This window comes from Parasteatoda tepidariorum, chromosome 4 (genome assembly GCF_982258835.1).
Source record: "Parasteatoda tepidariorum strain Cologne lab strain chromosome 4, Ptep-v5.0, whole genome shotgun sequence".
In the NCBI taxonomy this organism is placed as follows: domain Eukaryota; kingdom Metazoa; phylum Arthropoda; class Arachnida; order Araneae; family Theridiidae; genus Parasteatoda; species Parasteatoda tepidariorum.
The window spans coordinates 19451121-19477000 of record NC_141758.1 but is presented as its reverse complement, the minus strand read 5'-3'; the positions used below and the strand labels follow the sequence as shown (position 1 = coordinate 19477000).

Below are 25880 nucleotides of genomic sequence, written 5' to 3'. Positions count from 1 at the left end.
TTAAGCACATATATCAATATGCGTTACTATCATGGTGTTATATAGGTAGGTCATGGTTGTCAACTAAAGTTTTCTCAAATACAACGTATTTGTTTGCTTAAAATTGAAGTTTTAATTCCTTTTTGACATTTTTATCAGATAATTTAATACTTTTTTGATAACATGACTATTAGCATACATTAAATAATCCTTCCTCTGGGTATTATTTAACTTAAGTAATACATAAAATATAAATACACGTTGAATTCCACGCTAATTTTACATAGCTGCAAACTAAATTTGCAAATATTCGTGTATTTCGCTAGTTTTTTAAAAGTTTAGCAGGTCGCATGAGAAAAAGTAGAGAATTATATAAACCTAAGAATTGTTTAGAAATAGTTTTGGATAAAAATCTACTAAATTGAATGTAATAAACCAAGAATCACAATTAATAAATTACCACTTTGAAATATTTATGCGCTGTCCGGAGCAAGTTGGCATCTCTGTGTATGTAAATAAAACTATTTATGTGTGTTCTATATTGCATTAAATTTCTTCAAACCATTTTAGTAACGGTAATAGTATAAAAAAATTTAAAATTTTCTCGAATTATGTATTTCCCATAATCTTGGCTTCGTCGGTCACCGGGGACCCCCATGGGATTCAATGTGCTAAGATATTTATTAAACCATTTACGACTGGCTATTTGATGATGTATTGGTGGGTTATAAGATTGGCATTAGCAAAAAAGAGTTGTTTTTTTAATGTTAGCTTTAGTTTAAGTTTTTTCTTTTTAAAAATAAATTGAGAAGCTTGCTTGATGCTGGATATCTCGACGTTTGGCGCGAAGCGCCACTAACCGATTCATCGAATCTGTTTTGTCGTATTCTGGGAGGTCCTAAATATCATTGAAGTTGTAGTATGTTTATTGGGAAGCTTTAATTACAAATTCAGATTCAAAGCTTAATGTAAGTAATATAACCTGGTGGATATGTACAGTTTCTTTTTAGGTAAACATTTATAAAATATTAATTACGAAATGAGTTTCTTTTCTTTTTCTGGGTAGGGGAGGAATCGGTATATACTTAACGAAGGAGTTAAGTGATGAAATGTTGAATTAGTCGATTTCTTTAAAGCAACAACTTTCACATAACAATAACATTTAAAATTTTATTATCATATTATGTAATTTATGTTGCCTATTTCGGGTGTGAGGATAACAAATCTGAAATTATTTGTGTTCGGTATGCTGCAGATTTAGTGCTATTTTTTTGTTGGTCCAAATGAACAAGTTTATAAAAAACGTATAGATTTATATGCATACATATACCCTTTGACTGTTTCTTTGAAAATAAAACCTATGGCAAAGAACATATGATCTTGACATATAGTATCATAAACAGAAATGCTTTATCGACTTTCTCCTACAATTTAATTCGTAGCAGAGTATTGCAACCTATTTAGTATTCACTGGAGTGAGTTTTAAATATTCCTGGTTTGGAATATTTTATTAAATTGCAGAAAAACTGTAGTTTGTACAGATAAATAGATTGCAGATTTGAAATTAGCAGCACGAATATATCTAAGATTCGTTCAAAACTATCATGCAATAGAAAACAAGCAAAAAGTATTATATTTAGCACTTTGATAATTCATAGAAAACAGCGTGAAAAACCGGTGCCTTTTTTGCTTTAGTAAAACCATCCGATCACGGCTAACATTCAAACAACATTTTAGTTGGCATTATAGACATTGCAGCTTGCTAAGATATTGATTTCAATCCGTACGCTTATTTCGCGGAGTGATATGATTTGCATTCAATAATGACAATTATCGAAATCATTAGGTATATTGCGCAAAAGTGAGGTTGACCACTTCACCATTAGCTTTGACCATGTACCTAGTCAATGTGTCAACGAAGCACTTATGCTTATATTCTATGGCGTTGTACATTTACATATCCGGCACCCGATTAAATAGTTGAGTTATCTAGTTTCAGTATTTTAATCCTACATTTCCTTTATTAAAAATATTTAACAGTTAAATTGCAAATGAAACACAGTATTGAGAAAGAAAATATTTGTTATAAATCTATCATAAATTATTAAACAAAATATTTGCTTAAAACAAAGTAATTAAACAGCAAAAAGATGTTTTTAAGCTAAAATTAAAAAATGTTTTTCCTCTCTCAGAGATAAAATGAACGCAACGCTAATTGGCAAATCTTTTAAAGAATTTTATTACGAAAAAAATTCTCCGGAACTTCAAAAAGAACAAAAATTATTACAAATTTTCAGTGCTTGTCAATCTCCATTTCTTATGAAATTACGCTTTTCGAATCAGCTCCTATAATAACGCGAAATTAAAAGAATTATATAGGAGGAACAGTAGACGTTAATTTGATAACCGAAGAAAGAAATTTAATTTTCTCGATTACAGGAACGCGAAAAAACTACTTAACCATTTATCAAGCAGTGACAAATATATCATCAAGGTAAGTCAAGTATATTTTTTTTTTAGTTTTTAAGTTATTTTTTTTTGTTACTGTATGACAGAGAGCATTTTTTAATTCAAAATTTTAAAAAATATATTTTTTCAATACTATTATTCTGTTTTTAACATTCAACAATTTTTATATTTTCTTAGAAAAACATAAACTATTCCACACAATATTTGGAATTTTTGTTCAATTTCCTTTCACAATCCTCGAGATATAATTTATTAAATGAATGATAGCGAAAAAATTCAAAAGTTATAAAAAACTAATAATTGTTTTATTTATCTAGTGAAAATAATTTTAATTCGTTTTTTTTATCGCGTCTATGACATAGATAATATATTAATATTTTAATTATTCGAATTAAAAAAATTTGTTCACCATTATATATATATATATATATATATATATATATATATATATATATATATATATATATATATATATATATATATATATACATACAGAGCAGACAACTTTTGACACTTTTTACAAAAATTTATTCTAGTAGTACCTAAGTTTATATTTTAATATATTATTTTCCATTTATATGATTTAAAAGTTCATATGCAACGCCACTTCGTTCTACCTCTTTCGTGGAGAGGTTTTTAAATTATCGAATATTCTGAAAGCTTTGATTTTTAAATATATACCACTCTATGAAATATTTTTCAAAAGGCGTAGTGCTCAGGCATGTATATAAGTTATTTAAAAAAATTATCAAAGATCAAATTTTTATATTCTTTTGATTGTGTACACAAATAAACATCATAAAAAATTCTAATTGTTTCAAAATGTGAACATTTGTTCATTACTACTGAAAAATAAATACTTATCCTCAAATGTTGGAAAGTGCGAAAATTTTTTTTTGGGTATCATGCCTTACACTTGAGACAGGACATCAATTTTGAATTATGTTTACTATTTTACTGTAATTAGTTAGAAGAGCTTTAGAACGAACAAACAACTTAAATATTTTAAATGTTATAAAACTTTTTTTTCAAAAATCGCCAATTCGGCGAGATTTTTCCCCTTAAATGAAATCAATCAAAATCAATGATTATTTCTCATTCTTTGTAATTTTTTTTTATCTATATAATGCAGCTTACAAGTAACTTTTCTGACTTTAAAAAATTAGATCACAAGCATTTTTTATTCTCACGAAACTGCGACTTTTCTTATTAATTGATGTTTTGCGCTACTTCAGAATTAGCATACAGGTTGCAGACTACAGAAGGACTAAATGTGACCTAATTGTCATAAATAACTGTTGCAAACTCACAACACAAAACAAACTCACAATACAAAAATAGTATGTTATTCTCAAAAAAAGCGACCTTATTTATGACGACTACGCCTTTGAAAAACAGCCTTAACAGCTTAACTTTAAATCAATATAATTTATTTGTATATATTTTTTGAGAAAGAACAACAATGTATGCCATTAGAGAAACTAATAATTAATATTTTGAAATATGTTGTCAGAAAAACGGCTCCTACTTTTTTTCTGTGAATACTAAATTAATTACTTAAATTTTAAAAGAAACTGAATGTCTTCGTCATAACTATTAGGCATCCATTTCATGTCTTATATCGATAGGAATTATTAATTAGTCCAAATGAAGCATACGGAACAAAAAATTGAATTCATTATTGTTGAAATATTTAAAAAATATTTCAGATTTGTTTCGTAATTAGTCGGCATGTTATCATTATTTTGAGTTAATTTACATAAATATTCAAACAACGCTTTTTTTAGTTCATTTCAAAAGTAATTTTGTTTTAAATTAATTAATTTGTGAGATACAAGATTCGAGAACTTTCACAATACTTTGATTTAAATTTTTTAACGACCTTTTTTAGCTTTGTTCCTGTAAGGTTTTAAAATTGTTTATAAAAATTGTAACAAACACATCTGTTTTTGCTGGCGTCATAAACATCTGAAACAGTTTTCAGTTCTTGAAAACTGAAGTGTGCTTTCCAATCTCTTACGAATTTTCCACGTTTTCAGAAAGTAACTTTTATAGTGTTAACAAAAAAAATTACTACTTTAATTAATTAGAATTGAAAGTAGACTGCTTTCCAAAACATAGTAAGTAAAACATTTATCTAAAAGGTCAAATATACAGTTCGTGTAATTCTCAGTTCCAAAACAAGAACAAGATTGATGGATTTGCGAACTTTATAATTGATATGATGCATTTAAGACTTCAATATTATATATTCAAATCATCCCTTTTTACATCCAGCCTTATACACTGAGCCAATAAAATTTGTCGGCCAAACGGTATACGATTTCCTCTCCTCCCTGTATCAAACTACCTCACTGATTGTTGCGGACATGTTTGCGGAATGGGCAAAAGTTCCTGCTCCATTTGGCCAGTGAAAATCTTCTCTTGGGGCCTCAGTGACAAAGTGGTCTCACCAATCCGTCAAACGCGTTGTAACGTGAATTTAACGGGTTCGAATCCCGTCACATACCTGGGGCTCTACTAACGGCTTCTCTTATCGTAATGACACTCTCGGGATGTCATAATTAAGTGAATGTCAGTATATTGTATTATGAACGCTTGCTTTCGTTAGGAAAGAAATTCCAAACGAAATAAGTACGATTTTCATTCCGGCAGGTTGAAGTGCTGACGAAACCTATACTCTTATAAGAGTAGATTTTGTTTATTTTAGAGATAGACATGGCCTTATTTTCGATCATTCAGTTAGTTATTGTTGAAGAGCACGATAGAAGCACGATAAAGAAGAGGATTGATTAGTCTAAAAGGTTAAATATTTTTGATTTTCCTTAAAAGAAATCTAAAAGTCAATTTAAACTGATCGAAACTGTGCTGAGGTCATCGAGAAACTTCGGCCAGTGTTGGACATCTCGCAGAAATGCATTCTCGGTAAAAACTAAATTAAGTACATACTTTTTTTCAGCAGAACTACAAGTAATCTTACAAGACTGTTGACAATATAGAAGAATTTCAAAGCATCCCGTTTCAAGTCAATGCGATTATAGCTCGCATAGAAGTAAAGATAAATATATTAATAAATAGATTAATAAATATGAATTACTTGAATTTTCTATTGGTCGAATCTCGTCCGGTCTACAAACTTAACTTTTTCAGGAACTGTAATTTCGATTTCGAAATCCGAAATGCTCGTGTTATGCAAAAGTGTGCTTTACGAAATCGGCATTCCGATGAAAGCCAGTTTCTGATCGGCATCACTTCACATCGGAATTAAATTTGATTAGTCAGCAATAAGCCCTCACGGGATGTATCATTATTGTGTTCATCCCCATAATGTCTGATTTTTGTTTGTCAACTTGTCAAGGGCCTGTAAGCCATTTTTGAATTGCGCGCACTAGCCCTTCTACATATTGCGCAACAATAAATTTGTCAATCATCTTGTTCTGAAGTCTTGATAATTTTTTTTATAAAATTTCATCTTGTTTATAACATTTTTACTTCGTTCACAACCACGGCATTTAATTTAAAAATAATACAATGTAAATGAACATCACCTTCATCACCTCAGCAATCCGATCCAATAATCAATATCAATAATAATAAATCAAATGAATCTTTTCAAAAACATGTCCAATTATTTAACTACAAAAACTAACTCGTCAATAATACAATTGAAACATTAGATCCGGATTAAAATTCAGGTGAGAACCATGTGATATCTGACGATAAAAAAAAATTATATAATTTTGAATAATCAGTAAAGGCAAAGCACGTGAGAGAAAATTTTATAACACAGACCTATCTGCAATCTGATAGCAAAAAAAGAAGAAAATTTGTTAAAAAATTGCGAGTTAAAAATCATGCGAAAACGAATTACGTTGACGAATGTCTTTCTAAACTAGGACTTACATGAGTATTAGTTACCTAAATAAAACCTAAAATAATACGTCGAAAACCAATCCCAAAATAATCAGTAAAACGACATAGTGTAGGAAACAATTGCATTGCTATATTTGTAACATAAAAATTATCTCTAAAATTCCGATTCATCACAATAGCGCGATTTTGAAGCCAAGAATTCTGTGCACATTAATTGCAATTGGAATTTCGGAAAATCCAAATTTTCGGTAATCCGAACAGGCATTAATCCCAACTAGTTCGAATTATTGAGGTTCTTCTGTAGTTTAACTAACAGGAATAAATACTCTCATTTATGTTAAATCCAGAATATGTAAATCATAAAATATGATCCGAAACTAGTACAAAATAAAATTATTATACATCAATTAAGACAACAAATAAAATCAAGATATTAAATACATAAGATTATCAGAGATATAAGAATGTTGCAGTCTTTTAAAAAAAATAATGTAAGTAGTTTGGATGAAGACCATATTTGTTGACGAAACGGGACAGCAATGTTTACCCGTTTTGATGTAATTTACTAGCGTCAAGTAAAATCCTTCATTTTTAATTAAATATCAATATGTACGAAGTAATTTCAGTAGATTATCGAGACCGAATAATGTAACTACACTACCTTACCTTTATCTACTTTATCGCACCTAAACATAACAATGCATAACAATTAATGCTTTCGCTTATATGTATATTATACAATTAATATTATCAACATTAGAGAATTAATGAAGCTTAGTGAAAAAGAAGGAACTAAATATAAAATTTTAACAGTTTGCTGATACTTAAAAATTAAAGTATATTTAAACCATTTGTACTTAGAGTCTTTTATTTGCATGGTTTCCTTTTGCCAAAAGGAAAAAAAGTGGTAACAGATGTATTTTGATATTAAGATTCGTTTCGAATAAACAAGATAGTTTAGCCTACCATAATAATTTAATAATATAAATAATTACTTTTATCTGAAACATCGAAGACAGCTTCAAGACAGCTGAAGTTATTGAAAAATGGAAACCTAAATTAAAAGTGGTAAAACGTGGTGGTAAGTATACTTACCACGGCCTTCAAAAGGGTTAAACTATTAAAAAAAGAGTAAAAAGTTGGCTGCCTTGCAATTTGAAAAGTTACACCTATTTTGTACGCTTTAATTTAAATATTCTAACTCAGGATCAAAAATCTATTATTATGCGCACATCAATATAAACTATAAAAAAATTGGTCTGTATCTATAATACTATGCGTAACTAAGTAAAAATTTCGGGAATAATCGTAAGATTCTCCCCAACATCGAAATTTTTGCCCTGCATAAGTTTTTTTCGCGTTGATGTGTTACATCAAATATGCCAATACTAAACAGCACAAATGATTTTAAAAAAATGGCTAAATATAGTTTTGTCATCTTTAATTTTGCGAAGTTTGCCAATTTTCCAGAATTTTCTTTTTAAGGCGTGTAACTCTTCACAAGCTTTTGGAGATGAGAGTCCTTTATGTTTAGCTCTGTCAATAAATGGAGATTGCTATATTTTTCTGCAATGAAATTACTTGCTTGCCCCATCCCTTAGTTTTCTGAAACTATAAGTAATTGCATTGACAGCATACACATTGCACATTGTATCATTTTACGGCGTACATAAACAAGGAACGCCGTACAATGCTCTTTCTGCGAACACAAAACAAAATTGTTCGTCATGCCTAAAACAACGGTTTTAAATTGTTTTTAGATCTTATTAATTTTCTGAAAATAAAGTTTTTTTTTAAAATATTAAAAATAATACCATCAAAAATGCTGAATAGTGTTAAAATTATTAAAAAAAAACTTTTCTATCTTTTATAATAGTATTCGAAATGAAAATCAAATATTTGTGCTCATTGTCCTGTTGTGGACAAAGTATGGGTTATCGCAGTCAAAATGGTCCTTCTATTGAAAATTAGTTTATAACTATTAGAAAAATTTTGGTGGATACCTTTTGTTCTATGCTTTTTGTGAAATATTTTATAGAGTTGTAGGCATTTAATAATAAAAGCTTTCAGAATATTTGGTGGTTTTGTTAATGTTTTAAAAGCCTCACCATAAGAAATGTTGGAATAAAGTGGCGTTGTGAAACCTTTAAACCATTTCTGTGTATTGGTGTTGAAAATAAGTTTAAAATTAATAAAACTTCAAAACATAAACTCAGTGACCACTGGAAGCAATCTTTTCAAACAGCTAGGAAAGTTGGCTAGCCTGGATGATACATTCGGTATTACGACAGAATTCGAACCAGCTCTTTCCGGGCTACGGAGGGTTTAGTGGACTCCGTACAATATAAAGCAAAGATTTTTACTACAAAGAAATATTTTTTAAACAGTATGATCCAACGGTTTTCTCAACAGTATAATAACTCGAAAATTTTATATCCACAAAATATATAAAGTAATTGTAATACATTAATTAAATTATTTTTTCTCCTTATTAATAACGCTAGCACTTAATATCATAGCTTGTTTACGAATTCGTTCAGTTTGTGGTGATCAGAAACAATTTCATTCAGATGGTAAAAAATATAATTTTTTACATATTTAAATATTTTAGAAAAGTCTCAGGCTAACTGACTGAGAAGTTCACGGGTTTGGATTCGCTGTTAAAAGAATCTGAACAAATTTAAATAGTTACCACTTCATGAGATGTATTTACGTTTATATAATTAAAGAAGAATCTTCACAGTTATTCAAGAAAAATGAAGTGTTTCATTAAGTGAAGGCGTTGTGAACGCTAGCAATTTTAGAGATTCTGAGTTTCTCGAACTGTTCAGAAATTGGCGTGAAAATTGAAAATTATTGTTATTGTAACTAAGGAGCTAGAGCGTTAAAATATAAATTAATTAGAAATAAAGGAATTTTGTCTGGTACTTAATACAAATAACGCTGAGAATAAAATCTTTGTTGCATTTATACAAGTTCATACCGGCAAACTAGTACGTTTTTTCTGGAATATTTTATAGAGCGGTAGACATTTAAAAATAAAAAATTTCAGAATAATTGTTAATTTTGTCAAATTTTTAAAAGCTGCACCGCAAAGAAAGCTGGAACACAGTGGCGTTGTATATGAACCTTTAAATAATTTTTTTGTAGGAAAATAAGTTAAAATTGATTAAAAATAGTCCATTAAAACAAAAACTAATGGCTACCACTAGAATGAATTTGTACAACAAAAAAAAAGTGGAAAGTTGGCAGCACCGCAACTACTTGATCTTACTTATTTCGAAAGTGGGAATTTTAAATCTGAAATTAAGTTTGCTCATAAAATTCCAGTTTTAAAGTTGAAAATCCAAATTTAAAAAAAAACTCCTGTTTTTAAACTTCTATTTCCTAGGGTGAAAGCGAGACGGAAATGCTGGTAGTACAACCATTTCACTTATTACTAGTTTTCGGGAGAAGTATACTTATTCTTTTTTTAAACTATGCAACAAAATCTTCTTTATCCTGGAAAATTAGCAGTTTTATATACATGCTAAAATTATAAAAGAAATATTGTAATAACAGATATTTTATTTCTCTCGAAAAAAATAATAGGATGAAATGTCTTTCATACCAGTTTTTACTCTTTTCCGTCTTGCTATATAAGGACTTTCAGCTCTGTCCAGAGATACCAACTGCTCCGGACAAGCCGAAATAATTAAAGAAACGGTAGATAACTACAGAGTAAATTTTGCAAATATTTGACTATTTTTGCTTGCTTTTAAAAGGTAGAGCACGACATAAGTACTGCTGGATCATGTAATTTGGCAAGGTACCTGCCCGCGCAAGCGGGCACTAGACCTCTGATCTGTGTTATGCCCTAGGGCAGGGATGGCGAACCAATGGCACGCGTGCCACTTATGGCACCTGACACAATTTTTTGGGCACGCTACCGATCTCATTTGTTATAACACTATGAAGCATATGTAACAATTAAATTAAAATTCACAAAAAACACACAAAATAATAAACAATTATTAATAAAAAAATTAACTATTAATGCTAAAAAAACAATTAATAACCATAAAAAACAAGCTAACAATAAATAACTAGCAAAAAAAATTAACAGTCCTGCTTAAACTAACATCTAAAATCAGCAACAACCTAATATAAGTTATTAGTCATCTAATCTGCAACAACAGAAGTCACACTCTGATGTTACTTTAAGTTGAATTACGCGTATAACTGAGACATTGGAAATGTTTTTTTTTTCAATGTAAATAAAGAGTTTTGAGTTGATAGTATTTAATAATATTATTTTCCCAGTAATCACGAAGTCAAAATTATTTGACGGCACGTCTATGACCTCATTAAACAATTTTTTAGAAAAATTGGCACGTTGGTGTATAAAGGTTCGCCACCCCTGCCCTAGGGCGACTGAAACTAATGGCATTGGAAGTAATGAGGACGGGAAATTTGGAGGAGTACGAAGCAGTAAAGGCTCGAGATATCTGCATATGCAGTTCTAATCATGATACATAAGTACTATAAAGTGGTGAATTATATTAGCCTACGAATTATTTAAAAATAGTGGTGGATAAAAATCTACTAAATTGAATTTATTAAACCAAGAATCACAATTGGTAAACTACCACTTTAAAATATATATTTGCTGTCCGGAGCAAGTTGGCACTATTTCAAATTTCTCAGGAAGAATTAAATCGATTTCGCTCAAATTTTGTATTTCGGATCTAAAATTACATTCTTTAAATGGTTCAGACTATATTTTTGTACTAACACATATCAACTTCACGTTATATTAATATGGGGTTATTTTTAACGTAGTACAATGTATCGTGAAACAAACAATTGATTATGTCCTATAATTTTTCTATTATTTAGTGTCAAAATGTTTCGTACAAAAAACGTTTTCCTTTCATTTAGTCAATAATAAAAACGCACTCAGTCTATAATGAAAACTAAAATTTCACTTTATGCAGGGATGGCCAAACTACAGCCCGCAAATTACTTTTTCACTAAAAAAATTAAATCTTCAAAAATATACGAAGCATAGAAAAAAAAAACACCGTAGAAATAATATAATTCACAAACCAAATAATAATTATAAAAAAGCACTTTTAGATATGAGAATTTTAATCGTATCATTATTTTTACTTTTTTTAATCGTATCATTATTTTTCTTAATGGTATCATTATTATTTTAACTATTTTGTGAAGTCGCTCTTAATTGAACTGTTATGATCTTTTCGTGTACTTTCTGGTAAATCTTTCATAAAGTAACTAAAACACGAAAATGCTAAACAAATCGCGTAATTTGAAAATACACGTACCGACATACTAGGTTTGCCCATTCATTAGATTTTCCTTTTAAGCCCGGAATAGCGAATCTTCATCAATATTTGCCTCACATTCGCTAAGTACTTTGCACCCTGCTCACGTGATAAAGTATAATGTGATAAACAGGCAATGGACTACTCGGAAACTTTTAGTTCATAAATAAAATATTGCACCTGTTACTTTGAATTTGTAAATACTGTTTCGGAGTTATAATTAGTTTTGACAAGACAGTTGATATGCTTACTCTTAACAGTGCGTGGAATTTCTTCCGAAGTCTATTGTTTCTTGAAATCCTTTTAAGAACAGTTACGAAATTTATTGCTTGTCTGTTAAAGACATTTCCCTCTTTTACATTTAAAAAGCAGTTATGTTGAAGTTTAAATTAAAAGTTGTCGACTTAAAAGAATATAAAGAGGAAACGGAAAGTTATGCAAGCAGTGTATTGTAAATTCGACTTATAATTTTCAAAGAATTGTTACAAGAAAAATTACTACTGATTATGAAGAAAAAAAATCTTACAGGAAATTTATGTTACAGTGCATAGACTTTTTTTTCTTAAGTTCCTGGTTTTTGTTCAAAACTGCTTTGACAGATGGCACTATAAGGAATAAAAGGGTAAATAAAAGAAAAATTAATTGCATAGCTGCCAACTCTTTCGGTCTTCTCGGAAGATTTTTCTTTCATATTTAAAGTGGTATTCCATTAAACTTTTTGAATTATAGTATTGATTATGAATGAGGTTAACCACCAGTATATATAAATAATTGCTACAAATATATAAACAGCGGATAAACATTTTCAAGTGGTAGTCTTTTAATGTATGATTCTTAGTAATGTAAGTTCCATTGTTAGGGTTTCTACCACGACTACTTCTACATAATTCAGAGACAAATAAATCAAGGAAAAATAATAATTCAAAAATGTATTCGAAGAAAATCTTAAAATGAAGTAATATCTACAGCATAAATGCAAAATTTGAATCATAGTCTTGACGAAGTCAACAAATTTGGTTTAATTATTCTCAGAAATACATATTGCGAAGTGATAAACATACCTATTTAGTAAAACTTATTATAATTTTCTTAAGATGATGATATGTGTAAAGTGTTTGAGAATTGTTACAAACGAATCAGTCTTAATCAGTATATTCCGTGTGTTTATTAGAATTGTCGATTTCTCTACAAATTTGCTCTGACGAAAAAACTGCTGTTATTCTTCTAAAAAAAATTTGCTAAATATAATATTTTATTCCAAAGAAAATATGCATTCTAAATAATAAATAATAACAATTCAAACAAAATATTTTATTCCACGTAGTGACTCGAAATCACGATAGAATGTCTCATTACTTTTAAAAATGCAAATTATGAAGTGATAATCGTACCTAATTAGCAAAATTAATTATAACTTTCTTAAGAAGATGATATTTATCGTGTGTGTAAATTGCTTGAGAATTCCTACAAGCGAATCACCAGCCTTAATCAGCATATTCCGCTTGCATATTAGAACTGTTGATGAATCTACAAAACCACCCCATGATAGCTACCACATAGACTGGAACGAAAGACATTTTATTCGAGAAAAACAAAATATCTTTAACTACCAAGATTTTTTTTAACAATTAGATTACATAAATAAAACTGGTTCTTACTTTAAGAATTTTAATAGGACCTCAAAAATCCGCGTCTCATGATGAAAGGGTAAAGCCGGATACAGGAATTTTTCTTATCCAGCAACCACACAAACTGCTGACCCCACAGTTATAAAACAAACTTTAACACGAACTCATGACGGTGCTCATTTCCAGATCACATCTATGGCAGTGAAATGTAGAATTGTATTGCTATAGTTTAGAAAAAGTACCGATTTACTCCTCCCGAAAATTAGCTATAACTGAAATAGTTTCGCTTTCACCCCTGGCCCTGACTCAGAACTGTCATCTGAAGATTTTTCCCCCGTCCTGTCATTTGGCCATCTTACAACCATGGGTGAAAGCCCTTATATAGCAAGACGGAAAAGAGAAAAACCTGGTACGTAAAACATTTCATTCCAGCATTTTTTTCGAAAAAAAAAATGAAATATCTGTAACTATCAAGATTTCTTTTATAATTCTGGCATATATATAAAACTGCTTCTTTTCCAAGATAAAGTAGATATTGTTGAAAAATTTAAAAAAAAGGTAAGTAAACTCCTCCCCAAAACTCGCAATAACTGAAATGGTTTTACTACCAGCCTTTCCTCTTTTCCGTCTCGCTTTCACCCCTGCTTACAACAGATCAGTGGCTGTCCACAAAAAGATCTTTATTCGGACATTTGCCTTGATATAGCTGAAGCAGTGTATAGGACCTTCGGTCCTATATAGTGGCTTACTGATTTATTTTCCATGTCCATAACGCGATAACCAATCACCAATATTTCAAATACAGTATTTTATTTCACGTAGTGATTCAAAAACACATTGGAATGACTCACTTTAAAAAAAAATCGTTAAATTAACCTTTGAAATAAAGCTTGAAGTTGCCGTTTTTCAATTAATCGGAAAAGACAAAACACAAACACAGTATTTCTGTATATTTGTCAGATTTGATGTAAAAATCATTATGAAATCAAAAATGCATGTACATTAAGTCTCATAAATTATTATGTTTCAGAATGAAACAAAACTATAGTAATACATCTTATCATTTATATAAGGAATGAAAAATCGGAGTTCAAAACCTGTTCACTTGCTGGAGAAAACAGAAGGGAGTGTTAGAACTACCTATGAGTTCCATCATACAATTAACACGTTCACGCCGGGGTGACCCACCGGTGGGTAACGCTAGATTGACTCATCGGAGTAAAAACTGGTAACAAATAAATTTCATTTTTTTAGTTTTTTTTCCGGGAATAATAAAAATCCATAACTACCAATTGTTTTTAACGGATGCAATTTTTATATTGAATTGCTTCTTCGCCGTGATAAATTTCCTTACAGTGAATTATTATTGTTGAGAATAGATTAACTCCTCCCGAATATTATCTAATATTGAAATAGTTCTTCTACCAGTATTTTCTCTTTTCCGTCCCGCTTTCAGGCGCAAAACCCAGCGTGTACGTGGTAAATAAGTTTTTTTTTTGTTTTATCACATCTTCTTAATCAGTGATTTGGACAAATTTTCGATCGCTTTTTTCGTTTTTCTCCTCACTTAAATATTAATTTTTAACCCATTAACATTCATATTTCTTATAGAAAGGATTCTAAAAATAAATATTATAGGCATTTATTAAGACAATTTTTTATATTAAAAAATGTTTCTTCAAAACTGTAGAAATTAAAATTTCAAACTTGGAAAAAATATTTGCTAAGAATTATAACAAGGATGATGTATAAATTTTTTCATCAACGTATAATTTTTGTTTCACTATTACCTATAAAATATTTTAACAACGATAAAAATTGCTGCAATAGCGTTCGCTTAACTTTAAATTATTTTTAGGATTTTTCTTAATGTTTTAACTTTTCTTAGATTCACATTAGATTACAATACATATTTGAATTATTAGCTAATATTTATATATTCAACTATGAATTTTAATAACCAAACAATATTCTCACAAAAAGTACTGTACCCTCCCAAAGAAACAAAATAATTAAAACACAGAGGAAAATTTCTTTATATAATATATTTTTTAAACAAAACCAAAAGGAAATATAAATAAAAAACTAAAAGTGAAAATAAATGATACAAATAAAAAATAACATGACTACATTATTAAAACCAATTATATTTTTATAGTTTCGTAAGACATATTCAAACATACATTCATCTGTAAATAATACACTGAGGCTTGCCGAATGAGTTTTTATTTTAAATTTACTTTAAAGTAAAATTTCTAGTCTAGACAAATTATACTATTCATCTTTCTGAAAGTCAACATTAAATTACGGAGAAAATTTGAATAAAATTTATCCGGCGTCTATTAAATTATATATTTTAGTTGAATTTTATTTTCTGTGTTTCATATGTTGCGTGTCTATTTTCGTTGTAAGTAGTCTCAGAAGTTAGAAAATGGCATGACTTTCAATTACTCCTTTTTAAGTTCAAAGCAAACGAACGCTCAACTTAATCAGAAATATGTTAAGGTTGTTGCATCTATAATCATAATTCATTTTGAATATGTTTAAAAACGAATGATTGAATATTAAATAATAAATAAGAATATCGATAAATTATAAATTGAATTATTCATCAATATTTTCATTGCATTCACTGGTGATTTAGGGATTAATTTTTTATGAGAGTAAATTAGTTTTTTTTTATATGAAAACATTAGTAGCATGTTCCAAAATAATGATTAGATCTATTAATTACCGATAACATTACTGGCTTCAATTATAACATAAATGAAATGTAATAAATTGAAAAACTCTCAATAGTTATATACTTGTGATATAATTGCATAACAAATCATTCTAAATATCCTTAAAAACTAAAGTATTTCTATAAAACGTTGATATTGAAAGATTTTAAATCATACAATATAATTATAATTCATGTCACATTATAGCTTAATATGTTATGTTATATCATGCATATAATGTAATAATATTACATTATATTGTACTATATTAAGAGCTGCCAACTAAAATAACTTTTAGGAAGGATTTTACAGGGTGTAATTAACTGATAATTAATTTAGAAATGTTTTTTCTGAAAATTAAACTCCGTCACCATCTCTAAAAAGCATGACTGTTCTAGCATGATTACTCTAAAAAGCAAGACGTCCCATCCTACCTCACTCTTTTTTATAACAGGCATGGGTGAAAGCCCTTATATAGCAAGACGGAAAAAAGAAAAACCTGGTACGTAAAACATTTCATTCCAGCATTTTTTTCGAAAAAAATGAAATATCTGTAACTATCAAGATTTCTTTCATAATTATGGCATATATATAAAACTGCTTCTTTTCCAAGATAAAGTAGATATTGTTGAAAAATTTAAAAAGATAATACGTAAACTCCTCCCAAAAACTGGCTATAACTGAAATGGTTTTACTACCAGCCTTTCCTCTTTTCCGTCTCGCTTTCACTCCATATAACAGGGATGACACAGACGGCAAAAATGTAGGAAATGATAAAAACTAAAGTTATTTTTTTATTTATTTCATTTATATACTTATTCAATCGTGACTACCACCATAATATACATTGTCGGTCCTTGGTGGCTCAGGGGATAGAGCTTTCACCTTCAATGATGTGAACCAGGTTCATATCTTGGGTCAGAGTCCCATCAAAAAGTTCTTCTGGAAGGCAAATTTCTCCCAATGCTCGATCCAGAAATTCCCTTGTCTTCTGTATTGGGTTTAAAATAACAAGGCTAACGTAACCCCAAAATAGGGTCAGATGTTCAATGACGGTTATAAAATCTTTAATATTGCAGTTAATTGAAGAATAACTACGTTGAAGTTAATTTTTAGATCGTGATGAATGTCATAGTTGTGCATGAATCATCTGGTTTCAGTCATTTTTCATTGAATCTCATTTTGGCATCTAGTTTTGGCATAAACTGAGTGGTTGATGCCGTTCAGTTTAAAAAATAGCAAGATTTGCATATTTGCACCAAGCAGATTACATAAGAGTCCAACATTATTCATAGCATAATCATGCATAGATATGATTGTATTATTGGTTTGTTGTTTTAGGTAAAAGATTTCTAAACTTTGAAAGTTAGATTTACGCATTCAAGGATATTCCACACCAAAGATTTCTACCACAAAAAGACATTGTTCAATGACCGTACTAGTATGAAACTGGAAAAAAAATGACACTGTATTCATTGTCATCTTGAACCATTACAAATTTTTTTTCTGTTTGTTTCTGTTTTTGAACGAATTCAATATATTTCCACGTCACTGAGTTTAAATTTAAAATCGGTTTCTCTTTAAAAGATGCAGTTTCAAGTAATTTAACAATGTATTTCTTACCAAGATTTTCTTAAAATTCTCTCGAGTAAATACTAAATGCCCTAACTTCTCTACTACGTAGGGAGTGATGAGAAGAGGGCGATAATACAATTCATATTATGATACAATACGCTCAGGTCATATTTTTTTTTCTTAAGTATTATTTTCAAAAGAGCTGACAAATGTTTGTGTATGCATATAGACCTTAACATTAAATATAAACTTTCAGGCAAATAAATGAACTAAAAATATCATTTTGAAAAGAAAAACTGAATCTCTCTGAATGAAAATTCCAGATTCGATATCCCCACCCCCGAATAAGGTAAGATCAAGTTCTTGTATAAATGCAGCAAAAACAATTTGTTCGACAGTTTTATCAATCAATTGCTGGATGAAGATCCTCGGCAAAGTTTTCTAAAAATTCGATGTGTTGCTCTCGTTCTCTAATTTATTTTTGAAGCTTTTGAAATTTTTATTCAACTGCTCTGTTTGCAATCGCCTTCTTAGCTGTATGATATCGCGAGAATTAACTAATGTGACTAACCCACTGCCATTTTATGCTTTTTGATCTCTCAATGTCATCGAAAACTTTTGTATCGCATCGCATTGTATTGTATTTATTATCTATTGAGTAAAATATTTTATCTATAACATTATTTATAAAAGTTTGCTCTTTAAATCTTCAAAGCATCTCTTTCCAATTTTTCATTAGCTAATTTCTGAAAATATAATGAATTTTTATTAAAGAGGAGAGATTTCTTTCTACAAGTTATAATTTGAGTTTTTAAGAGCAGCTGTACCGTCAGAAAACTCAGATCAACTTCACACTTCAATTGTTTAATTGTCGTAAATTGAGAAACTATACTTTGTCGTAATAGATTGCAGAAATATAATTAACTTCATATATAATGGGCACGAAAATATCTTCAAGTTCAAACAGTGAGTAAAATTCTTCTATTCTATTAAATAGTTTTGAAACTATAACGGAATGACCAAAAAGAAAAATTGTCATTAAAAGGGTCAGGTTTCGAACGCCCCATTTAATCTCAATATTTTTAGGATCATGGATCCAAATCCGTAGAAAAACACTATTTTTATTCATAAAAACTACGTTTTTGTGTCAGCGTAATTTAATCTATGTGTTCCGAACTTTTTTATTATCATATTTAATACCAAATCCTTGAACAATTGAGATTGCTACTAAATAAGTGAAAATCTGATCTTTAGGTTAAAAAAAAATTAGTAAAGGTGTTCCATTTATTTTACGCACTATACAAGATAAAAAAGAAAATAGCTTACAATCCTAAAATATGTCCTTTTTATTCAACGTCGCTACTTTTAATGTAGTTAGCATATAAGAGAAGTTACTTGCAAAAGGGTAATATTAGCAGTTGATCGAAAAAAATAATTCAGCAGTGTTTCGGATGTTAAGTGGTTCTAAATCCAGGAAGAAATAAGTAACCGGAAATTAAACAATCAACCAAAATATAAATGCTGTTTCATGTAGGTAAATGAAATTAGCTAACACGCGAGAGGGACGCTTCTTGCTCATTCTTCCCTTTAATATTTATTCAATATTGGCTATGCTCAGCAAATTATTGCAAGTAATCAGAAGTAAATTTAGCTAGTAAATTTAATAGCAGGTCACGGCTGAAAACTTATATAGCTCAAGACTAAAGAACGCAGAAATTGGTGAGAAAATGGAGTTTTTTTTAAAAGCTTAAAATATCCCTCACTACCTAGATTTTTAAGTAACAGACAGATGGGACTTTTTTTTTTACCGAGAAAAAGTGAGCAATGATTAATAAGCTATTATTAATACGTTCACGTCGGAGTGACCCACCGGTGGGTCACGCTAGATTGCTCATCTACGCAGTGCACCGGAGTAAAAACTGGTAACAATAAATTTCCTTTTTTAGTTTTTTTCCGGAAATAATAAAAATCCATAACTACCAATTGTTTTTAACGGATGCAATTTTTATAATGAATTGCTTCTTCGATAAATTATAATTTTAATAATAATAATACATTCCTTACAGTGAATTGTTATTGTTGAGAATAGATTAACTCCTCCCGAATATTATCTAATATTGAAGTAGTTCTTCTACCAGTATTTTCACTTTTCCCGGCGTGAACGTGTTAAGAACTGGAATAGCTTATTTTGCTCCTCATGAAAACCAGATGTAGTAAATAATATGGTTTTACTACCACTTTATACATCTTGCTTTCAGGTCTGACATAGGTGACAAATCATGGGAGAGGATGTCTATCATATCAGGTGTTAAAATGTTTCTTAAATAACTGATTGAAATTCTAACCCAGTTTATTACACAGTGTAAAAATCAAAGTGTTCTTAATTTTTTTACTTGTTTGCATAAACAAATTGGGCACAACTTAGAAAAAATAAAAGTGGTAGGTATTGTTGTTGTGGTTGTTGTAGCCATTAATGCAAAGAGTGTGGTTGTTCTTGAATTCAAGTGGGGACATCTACGGGCGAGAATTCGACTACTTCCACACCCAAACTTCGCACCCTTTTATGAGGCGGACTCATTCATACATCCATTCATTCATCCACAGATCGTAATTTTGACCTGAACCAACGAAAGATCAATCTCTAATTCAGTACCCCCAGAGATATAATTTGTCATATGATCATGGAGGACTTTGTGACCTGATATATTTAGCATGCACCAGTCCCCTTTTTCTGCACAAGGAGTCTTCGGCCGGCTGGATTCGAACTCCCGTTCTTACGAACGTGAGTCCAGTGCCCTGGCGACCAGGCTATCCCAGCTGAAATAGGTAGATAAATAATGGAAACACAAATAATTTTTTTATTTCAATTTTTATGTATCAGAATAAATTCGTAAATTTATGGAAATATTTCCATATTCTAATAGTAATTGCATAACTGGTCTTTCTTCCAGATCTTCGGAATGATTTTATTTTTATATTTTATGTGATAGTGAAATTTAGGCTTTTTTTAAATTTCATTTTTGGTTTTATAAATTTAATTACCACCGATATAATTCGAAATGATTTTGACTTTTATATAAGTGTAAACTTGGTACAGTCCAGGCGAAAATATAATAAAATCGGAAGAATAACTTTTTTTCTCTTACATTGTTTGTGCAGTTCAATTGTAATTCACTTTTAAAAAAATTTAAGGCATTTTTCTAAAAATTAATAAGAAAATATTTTAATTCATTAATTATAACAGTGAGGTAATACATAAAATACTTTGGTAAAAAACATTGCTTAGGGACTAAACACTGGGATTTCGCGTTCGGCCAACCACCCAAGCAGAACATCTTCTCCTGCATCTCAGAGCCCAAGATCAAACAATTGAGATGGGTAGGCACAGTAGGCTTGACAGTAGGCACAGTAGCCTAAACACTTTTGTGGAACACATACAGTAAATAATATAATTTTTTTTATCAATTTTATATCTATTACTAACCTTCAGATCCACAAATTTCTAACTTTTATTAAATGTAAATAGAATTGTTATTTAATTTAAAAATATGTAACTCTTTTAAAATTTTAAAAATATTAACTTTTAGAACGAAAATATTTTTATAGATATAATTTGTTTAGAACAGAAATATTTAATTGATATATTTTTTAAGGAATTCTAGAGATTATTTTTCAAAATTCGATTTTCTCAGAATAATGACTACTCAGGGACCCTTGAATGTTTTTAAGCATTTAATTAAACGTATGTTATTTCGTACAACTTATAAATTAAGCAGTTTTTTCTTTCCGTGAATACCAAATGTAACGTTCTAATACCAGATTTAAAAACAACAAATTGTTATTTTGTTTAAAAAATATGTATAAAACTAAAGCTATTATTTATGATATGTAATATTTAACACAAGATTACATAAAATGTTATTATTTTCAAAATTTAAAATTACGCATCTTTAGAAGAAATACCAGAAATAAGTTCAGAAATTCTGGAGATTTTTTTTCGGGATTCGATTTCTCAAAAGGATGACCACACAGAGAACCATGAATGTCTTAGGACATATAATTAAAAGTACATTATTTTGTGCAACGCATTAAATAAATAGTTTTTTGCTTTTGTTTCATATCTAAAAAAAATTAAACAACAAATTGCAATTATTTTTAATTATAAATAAAAAGTTTCTTAAAAGTTTAATTATAAATAGGAAGTTTCAGAGCCAGAAATCAATAACTTTTTTTTAAAAACATTAAAGAACATTTTGTTTGTCGTCTCTAATTTTAACACAAAGTTTGGCAAATTTATAAAAATGTCATAAAAACGTAAAACATCATATCTGTTTTAAAATTACGAAAATACTTTACCAGAAATATTTTTTTAGAAATTCTGGACAGTTTTTTCACGAACTTGTTTTTCTCAGAATGATGACGACTTAGAGAGCCATAAATGTTTTAAGGCAAATAAGTAAAAGTACATTAGTCTGTACAACGCATTAAGTGAGTAATTTTTGCATTTGTCTTATATCAAACAAAAATTTTAGAACAACAAATTGCATTTTTTTAAAATTATGAATAATGTTATTATTTGTCATATGTAATATTTAACGAGTGCAAAGGCGTAGTTTAAAAGAATACATAAAATATAGCTATTTTAAAATTACAAACCTTTTGTAGAAACGTCAAAAATATTTTTCGGATACTCTTAAGATTCTTGTTCGGGATTCAATTTTCGCAAAATGTTGACCATTCAAGGAAAGAGACAGGAGTTATAAAACATTCTTTTACGTATATTATTACGTATATTAAGCTAAATTATTTTACTCATAAAGCTAAATTATATTACACATTTTTTCACGCATTATTTACACATATAGTAAATATATTTTTCAGTTTTATATCTAATGTCAAGTTTCAGAACCACGAACTATTAACCTTTTTTTAAAAATAAATAAAAGTGTTATTTTTAGTCTGTAATTTTAACACAAAGATTGACTACTAAGAAAAAAAATTCATAAAACCGTAAAATACTATAACTATTTCCAAATTTTATAAATACTAACCTTTAGTTGAGATAACAAAAATATTTTTAGGTTGATTCTAAAGATTCTTTTTCGGGATTCGATTTTCTCAGAATGATAACCCCTCAAACAGCGAAAAATGTTTAAAGGCATATAATTAAACGTATATTATTTTTTAAAACGCATATAGTAAATGACTAGCTTTTATTTCTATTTTATAATACAAAATTTTCGACGAACAAATTGCTATTTTCTATTAAACATAAAATACAAGTATTGTTTATTTTATATAATATTTAATACATGCAAAGTTCTGCGACTTTTTAAAAGAATGCATAAAATATAACTATTTTCAAAATTTAAAATGACTAACCTTTAGTAGAAATACCAGAAATATTTATCAGGAATTCTAGAGATTCTTTTTCGGGATTTTCTCAGAATGATGACCACTCAGGAAGAGAGCCGTGAATGGTTGGATTGTTTCACTAAAATCAACTTTTATCTATCGCGCACGCAGCCTATTAGCATAGATCGTGTGACGTCAGCGGTTGATCTCTCTTTTCTGATTGGTTACCTGTCGCGTCCGCCTGTTTTCCTTGTTTTAAAGGAGAAGACATCCCTTCCAGATCTATTTTTTCCTGACTAACTTTACGTAGGATGAGATTCTTATAGAAGCATCGATGAATTAAAATTTGAAAGGGAGTAAGAGGGAAATTGGAGACTTTATTTTTGTTTAGAAAACTTCCCATCTTAATAAATTACTATCGATAGTCGGACACCCACCCTAAACTAAAAAACTCAGAACTTATAAAAAAAAGCTTTATAGAGAGAATGGGAAAAAAATAAATCAATAAAAAGTCATGTGGGAGGGTTATATTTAATTCTTTAACGTTCGGAAGTGGGCAGGGATAGCCAGGTTGGCAGGGCGCTGGACTCACGTTCTTGAGAACGGGAGTTCGAATCCAGCAGGCCAAAGAGTACCCGTGAACTAAATGGTGATTACTGCGCGTTAAATCTGTCGGGTCACAAAGTCCTCCATGTTCTCATAGCAAATTATACCTCTGTGGGTACTGAGTTAGTTGGAGATTGTTCATTCTCTGTATCAGATCAAAATTACGATCAGTAAATGAATAAATGGATGTATGAATCGGTCCACCCATCACCTCCTACATCAGAAAGCCTCCACACGGTGTCTTATAAGTAGTCTGCGCAGATTGTTTAAGAAACGAACCACTCGTGCTCCCAAATTCTATTTTAAAAGTACTTGAGAGAAATGTATCATATATATTTTAGAATTGAATCTGTAGTTGTTGACAAGCAAATCAAACAAGACAATTATATTCATAAATTTTGAAAAACAATTAAATATATATTTGCTACCACTTTCTAATTTTTAATAGATTTTATAATAAATGGTTCTTACACTAATTGGTTTACCTTCATAGTGGTCTGATCAAACAAAAAACCGTGTGGTGGCTTTAAGTTATAGGAGGCGTATAAGTGAGGCAGAAATTGAATTTTTGTCAATGGAAAACAAGAAGAATCGCACCACCTCTGCCATAATGGCCTACCACAACAATAACAACGTACAGAGGTTCTGAAGAGTTTCCGATAAATCTGTGAAAGAATTCATATGAGTTTATAAAAAGTTGAAGAAGAGACATAAATTCTTCATATTTATGAAAAAACATTATTTCTCTTTTGCTATGAAAAGTTTTTTTTTTTACTTTCCTGAACGATATGACCCTCTAGATTTTGGACTCGCTTTAAATCAAGTTTACTTAACTAAAGGTCAACAGTCTAATTCAGAGTGTCGGAAAAACCTTCAGTAAAAAGCATAGTAGCTGGCAGTTATTATTTCGTTGTTCATTTTTCATAGTTTTACATTACGTATATGAAACATACTGCATATCTATGAATTAAATATTCTGACTGTGAAAAAAATATATATTTTGGAGCCACGACCAAAAAAACGTTTAGAAACACTTGAAACTAATATTTAAAATTAAGATAGCTACCACTTTATAAAATATATTTACCTTTTTATTCATTTAAATTATTTAAATGTAACTCACTAGCGGTACATTTAAAACGCAGTTTAAATCGGTATTTTACTAATTATAAAATTAATTGGTGAGTACCAGCATTTACGAATTTAAGTTAATCACATCAAATATATTCGGTTTCATATTTTATAAACTAAGATCTTTACTTAAAAGCAATTCGGGATTAGTTATTCCGTTCATAAATTAAAATAATCGGATAGAGATATTGAAATGGTAATGTTATTGATTTAGTCATTATTTTACCGACATTATTTTATTATATTATTATTATAACGTATTTACATTATTATATTAACGTCATTATATTTTTATTTTATTTAGTCATTATTTTATTAAATATTACCGTCGTTGAACTGCCATCCCAAACTTGAGTTTATGGCTACCAATGTTCAACTCCGTATCGTTGTAATTTTGAACCCAATGCAGAAGACATGGGAACTTCCGGATCAAGCATTTGTCTTGGAAGAGGTCTTTTTTGATGGAAGTTACCGGCATTTGCGATACATGGAAAGAAAAACCACAAAATCCTCCCCTAATTAGCCTGACGGCAGGAGGACTCTAACTCATGATCCTTGGATAGACCACTGAGAACATTTTACGTCAGCACTGTAATCAGTGCGTGTCGGGGAGGAATTCGTACAGACCAGTCATCGCTGGGATTCGAAACCGGTTATCCTCAGTGGAAGGCGAACTCAGTATCCCCTGAGCCACCACGGCTCATGGCTCTTATTTTGTCATTGCCTTTTTTTAACACCTCAGCTTTCATACCTAGATTTCATTTACTTTTTAAATATATTATGGGACGATGACCCTTAGAACTGTTTAGCAAGTTTTTTTCTTCACATAACTTAGTTTCGCATTTTCCCCAAATCATTTTCAATACCCCAGATATTATACTTTTATTTTTATGCCACATTTCAATACATTTTATACTGTCTATATATATATAGTCCTTTGCTGAACCTCTGAGAATTGTTTGGGTAGTTCTCGTATATCTCCTGGTTATGGCCAAGCACCCAATCCCGTTTAATTGTTGTCTATCTTTTAACGGCCATAGTAGGAATGCTGCGTTATTTTGATGCCGTTCCTGATTTTCAAATCCATCATCATTTCAGAGCCACTATCTTGTAGTTTTGTCGCTGTTGTCGCTTTTCGGGCTTTTTGTTGCTGTTGTCGTAGACCATTAAGGCAAAGGGTGTGAATGTTCTTGCTTTCCAGGGGTGCCATCTTT

The 25880-nt window shown here is 29.7% G+C and overlaps 1 protein-coding gene across 1 annotated transcript in view; it reads right to left on the bottom strand.

The window, feature by feature from the left end:
* Positions 1-23092, bottom strand: part of LOC107448960 (uncharacterized) — a 284508-nt gene extending 261416 nt beyond the window's left edge. Inside the window, exon 1 of the mRNA XM_043049811.3 lies at positions 22957-23092. The gene's annotated coding sequence lies outside the window, so the exon portion shown is untranslated. The remainder of the gene's footprint in view (positions 1-22956) is intronic.
* Positions 23093-25880: the final 2788 nt, after the last annotated feature.